Source organism: Bos taurus, chromosome X (genome assembly GCF_002263795.3).
Source record: "Bos taurus isolate L1 Dominette 01449 registration number 42190680 breed Hereford chromosome X, ARS-UCD2.0, whole genome shotgun sequence".
Classification (NCBI taxonomy): domain Eukaryota; kingdom Metazoa; phylum Chordata; class Mammalia; order Artiodactyla; family Bovidae; genus Bos; species Bos taurus.
The window spans coordinates 116,697,848-116,703,968 of NC_037357.1; the positions used below are offsets into that span (position 1 = coordinate 116,697,848).

Below are 6,121 nucleotides of genomic sequence, written 5' to 3' on the forward strand. Positions count from 1 at the left end.
CACTGTTGGTACAGATAACATGAGCAGAATCCTAAGGGCCTGATTTGAAATGTTAGCATATAATTTATATTTAGCATTAAATTTGTGAACCTGTGTTAATAACTTAAATATACATTTATATGTGGTTGGATGGCATCATCAACTCAATGGACATAAATGTGAGCAAACTCCAAGAGATAGTGAAGGACAGGGAAGCCTGGTATACTGCAGTTCATGGGGTCTAAAAGAGTAGGACATGACTCAGCAACTGAACAACAACAATTTTTTTGAAATCTTTTAATTAAAAAATATTGTTTTTGTAATTCATTTGTATTGAAATCTTTTGAATTTAGCACTCAGACAAGCCATTATGAATTCTTTATAGCTGTCAGTGTCTTATCTTTACACATTTCCTCTCACTTAAAAGTTACTTATAGCAGGTGTATAAGATAAAAGTAATTCCACAAGCCTCACATGAAAATCTCTGCTTGTATGCATTCATATGTTTAACAGTTAGAAAGAATAAAATTTATTTTGTTTTTATGATCTTGATAAGTATCATGACTATTCTAAAAATATTTGGTGGCATCATTGTTTGAAGCTTCTGGTTGAAACTAATTGTAACTTGGTCATCCTTTGGATTAAAACAAAATATAAATCTGAAAATCTTGTTTCTTGGAAGCAGCTAAATCTGTTAATATATGAGTATTGATATCTGTGACTCCACATTTACAGAAAAGTTAACTTAAAATTGAAATCTAGTATTTTATTGTCAAGATAAGAACAAAACTTGGCATCAGCTTCCTGGAATCAATAACTCTTATATAGCTAGATTTATTATACAAAAAAGAGGTTAATAAAGCTAAAATATTATAAGTGAATGGGCTTCTACTCCGGAATTGCTTTGAAATGAAAGGAAGCTGCAAAAGTTAATTATATTAGAGTTATAATGAAGAGTGAGCTTAAATATCTCATTGTGGTTATAATAATGGATTTGGTCTGCTGACATATAAAAATTCTTAAGTGAAATAAGTTAACTTGCATCAAGATAAATGGCCTCGTAGTCCAGTATTTGCAATAAGGTGCATATACAGAAGTAGGAAACCCACTTTAAAGATTGTCATCCTATAAATGATCCTGTAGTGAAAACTGATTTCAATATTACACTCTTGGTAGCCATCTGTACGGAGAAGGCAATGGCTCCCCACTCCAGTACTCTTGCCTGGAAAATCCCATGGATGGAGGAGCCTGGTAGGCTGCAGTCCATGGGGTCACTAAGAGTCGGGCACGACTGAGCAACTTCACTTTCACTTTTCACTTTCATGCACTAGAGAAGGAAATGGCAACCCACTCCAGTGTTCTTGCCTGGAGAATCCCAGGGATGGGAGAGCCTGGTGGGCTGCCGTCTATGGAGTTGCACAGAGTCGGACACGACCGAAGCGACTTAGCAGCAGCAGCAGCCATCTGTAATTAATCTGCAAGGAGAATTTTAAATATTTATTTTACTAATTAAAGTAACTTGTGACATAAAATTGAAAAGAAATATTTTTTTAAATTTAAGTATAATTAACTTACAATATTATATTAGCTTCAGGATATTTTTGTAGATAATATGCCATATAATAAGTATAAAATATTGACTATATTACTTGGGTACATTATACTTTGTATATCACATCCTGTGCCTTATTTATTTTATAACTGGTAGATTATAACCTTTATTCCTCTTCACCTATTTTGCCCCTCTCCTTCTGTCCCTTCTCCCTTTTTCTCTGCGTCTGTGAGTTTGTTTCCATTTTGTTACATTTATTTGTTTTGTTTTGAAAATTTAATGTATAAGTGAAAACATACAGTCTTTGTCTTTATCTGTCAGACTTACTTCACTAAGTGTAATACTCTCCAGGGACATCCATGCTGTGGCAAATGGCAAGATTTCATTTTTTTATGGCTGAGTAATGTTCCATTGTGTAAGTATGCACACACATAGATACATATCATATCTTCTTCATCCATTCATCTCTTGATAGTAATTTAGGTTGCTGTCATATCTTTGCTATTATATTAACAGACAATGCTGCTGTGAACACTGGGATGCATATGTCTTTTCAAATTAGTGTTATTGTTTTCTTCAGATAAATATCTAAGAATAGGAGTGTTGGATCATATGGTAGTTGTATTTTTAAATTTTTTGAGGAACTTCCATACAGTTTTTCATAGTGGCTGTACCAGTTTATATTCCCACCACACAGTGTATTAGGGGTCCCTTTTTTCACATCCTTGCTAAAACTTGTTATTTTTTGTCTTTTTGATCATAGCCATTCTGACAGGTGTGAAGTGATACCTCATTATGATTTTGATTTGCATTTCCCTAGTAATGATGTTGAGCACTTTTTCATATGACTGTTAGCAGTCTGTCTGTATGTGTTCTTTGGAAAAATGCCTATTCCGGTCCCCTGCCCATATCTTAATTGGATTATTTGGAGGTTTTGGTGTTGATTTGTATGAGGTTTTTTAAAATATATTTTGGAAATGAACCCCTTATCTGACATATGATTTGCATATATCTTCTCTCATTCAGTAGGTTGCTTTTCATTTGCTGATGGTTTCCATCCCTGTGCAAAAACTTTTTAGGTGGATTCATTCGTTTACTTTTTTGCTTCTGTTTTCATTGCTTGAAGAGACATATCCAAAAAAATATCACTAAGACCCATGTCAAAGAGTACTGCTTATATTTTCTTCTTGAAGTTTTATGGTTTCAGTCTTACATTTAAGTCTTGAATCCATTTTGAGTTTATTTTTTTATATGGTGTGAGGATATGTTCTAATCTCATTGTTTTACGTATAGCTGTCTAGTTTTCCCAACACCACTTATTAAGGAGACCATCTTTTCTCTATTGTGTATTCTTGCCTGTTACATTTGTCTAATGATTCTTCAGATGATTTCTCAAATTCAAGGTTTTTTTCTTACACTTTATGATAGTATACCAAAGTTTTAAGTTTAATATTAAATTCTGTAAATGTTCCCCCCTACAGTAATGTGGTACACAGTTTTATTGTTGTTGTTCTTGTTTCTGTTGTTTTCTACTAAGCATATCTTATATTATTATTCTAAAGAACAAACAGAAGGAATGATAGTATGGAAGATTCAAATCTAGATATATCAGATATTATATATCAGTAGATAAAATACCCCATTTTGCAAGTTAGGAAATGTCAGAAAGCATATATATATAATCTTAATGAATTCTGTGTCCTGAAAAAAAGAATGAGAATAATATATAATGTGACAGTTAACCAAAGAAAGTTGGTGGTGTTACTATTATATCAGACAAAGCAGATTGAAGGAAGGAAATTATTACTAAGAAAAAAATAGGCTTATTTTAATATAATAAGAGCCTGAATCCAAGAAGAGGATAGAAACATCCTAACCTTCTATTTAGATAATAATATAGCCAAATTGTACAAAACAAGAGGAGTCCAATTTACAAAAGGAGATACAAGTAATCATGGTCTGAGAATTTAACTCACCTATCTCTGAAACTAAAAGAAAAACAAGGTGAAAAAAATCACAAGAATAACATTTAGACAATATTTTCCTAATTGACACACAGAATAGACTCAACAATTGCAGAATACATATTCTCTTCAAGTACACATGAAATTATCTACACAATTTGATCAGATACTGAGTCTGATTATGCAAAATGTGACAAAAGTCATGTATATACTAACACACAGTATATTCCATATCCAGAGTGGAATTAAGCTACAAATCAGTTAGAAATTTACTCTCAAAATGTTTTAAAATCAGTTTTTCATATTTTGTATATATGATGTTTTGGTTTTGATTTCCTGTATACATACATGTATATAGCTGTTCAGTCACTAAGTCATATCCGAGTCTTTGAGACCCTATGGACTGCAGCACACCAGGCTTCCATGTCCTTCACCATCTCCTGGAGTTTGCTCACACTCATGTCATTGAGGCAGTGATGCCCTCCAACCACCTCATTCTTGGTCACCCTCTTCTTCTCCTGCCTTCATTCAGGGTCTTTCCTAATGAGTCAACTCTTTCCGTCAGGTGGCCAAAGTATTGGAGCTATATATATATATATATATATATATATATATATATATTTATTTATGTAAACTGAATCATTTTGCTATACACCTGAAACTAACACAACTTCATGAGTCAGCTATGCTTCAAAAGAAAAAAAGAAAAGAAAACTGAACTAACCAAGGTAAAGAAGTGATTAGGGAGATTCTGGGTGATTTTGTCTTCTTCCAAGGAATACATGCTTTTACTTCAAGAGGTGGGGGCAATTCATGAATAGCTATCAGATATATACAGTTTAAAATGCCTAATATATACAAAGAATAAAATTCAAAATTAAGAATTTAGCAGAGAACTAGAAATTTACACAAAACAAGTTTTGTGTATTTGAAGTTCTATTGTTAGGCATCTAAATATTTAAGTTTAGTGTATGCCTACTAAGTGAAAGTGAAGTCGCTCAGTCATGTCCGACTCTTTGTGACCCCATGGACTGTAGCCTATCACTCTCCTCTGTCCATGCTGCCATTTCCTTCTCCAGAGGATCCTCCTGACCCAGGGATCGAACCTGGGTCTCCTGCATTGTAGGCAGACGCTTTACCATCTGAGCCACCAGGGAAGTCCTTTAATTAAAATGACACATCCCTTTTTATCTTAATACTCATTTTCTTAAATTTTGTTTTGTCTAATATTAATATATCCATTCCAGTTTTCTTATGCTTACTTTTTTTGGTATTTTTTTCACACTGTTATTTTATACCTTACTGTATCTTTATATGTTGTGTCATATAACTGGGATTTAGTTGTTGTTGTTTTTATCTCATCTTATAGTCTCTACTTTTAATTGGAATGTTTAGGTATTTTGAAGTTTAGTTGTTGTAGTTTGTTTTAAAGTTGACCATCTTGCCTTTCATTTTCTGTTTTCCAATCTCTTTATTTCTCTGTTCCTGCTCTTGTGCCTATTTTTGTGTTTATTAAATATTTTTATTATGAAAATTAAGTTTTTTATTGCATTTTTATCCGAGGCATTTTAAACACACTTCCATACATTCTGAAGTAACTAATTCCACACAAAAGTACCGGGAGCAAAGTATAGTAGCACAACTGAACACAGCAAGCTGAAGTTCTGTGATTCTTTATAGGATGATACTTTACCTAGTGTCATTTTTCCTGGCTTGATGTGGATATGCCCTTTGGTCTTCTTGCTGTGGTACTCCCAGACTGTGTCTTTTGCTCCTTATAGCTTAGTAGGCTCAATAGGTCCTTACCTCTGTTTGCATCAAGTGGGATTCAGTTTTCTTGAAAGTTAAAACCCTGTGTTTATTGAAATATTTGCTTACTTATTAGAAACTGATACATTTTTAACTGTTAGTATGCTATCACAGTTATTGCTTTGTTCTCTAATCAAATTATATAGGTTTGAGTGGTGTGATATAGCCCATTATCCCATAACCCTTCTTGTTTTTAATGCATGCTTTTGGAAACAAGAAATTTTCTTCAGGAATGCATATTTTGCATTTTATTTGCAGAGTGTCAGGCTTGCAATGTCTATTCAGCTGTTAGATGTTCACATTTAGTGAGGCATATTGGCAGGTGGTGGAGGTGACCCCAAATGTTATGGTTTAGAGGAGGCATCGGAATTGAGTTACGTGAGGTTAGAGGACCCCAGCCCCACAAAACCCATCAAACCACACTGTCCCTCAGCTAGTTCTGGTTGGGAAAGCCCTGAGCTTTTGGGAAAGCTCTCATGACTTTTTAATTGACAGATGTCAGCACTTGTGATGCTGCATAAATTCCTAGGCTGATGTTACAGTCAACTGCCATCACCAACTGTCATCAATAGGGGAGGTCATCTTGACCCACCTCCCAATATTCTTTCCTCGTATTTGAGTGGTTCTCAGTTCTCATTACGTGTCGCTTCCTTTCCGCTAGTAGAACTTCCCGGTAGCTTGGTGAATTACGAACCATTAAGATAAATTGTCTCAGATTCGTTTATGTGGATTATTTTGGTCGCAGTTCGGAAGGATTATCTTGCTGAGTGTAGAATTCCGCCTCGAGGGTTTTATATCTTCTTTCACCCTGGCGATA

At 34.2% G+C, this 6,121-nt stretch overlaps 1 non-coding gene across 1 annotated transcript; it reads right to left on the minus strand.

Annotated features, from left to right (window-relative positions):
* Positions 1-4,577: 4,577 nt before the first annotated feature.
* Positions 4,578-4,652, minus strand: TRNAC-ACA (transfer RNA cysteine (anticodon ACA)). Its single transcript has one exon. It is a non-coding gene; the product is annotated as a tRNA-Cys (tRNA).
* Between the last annotated feature and the right edge of the window lie 1,469 nt (positions 4,653-6,121).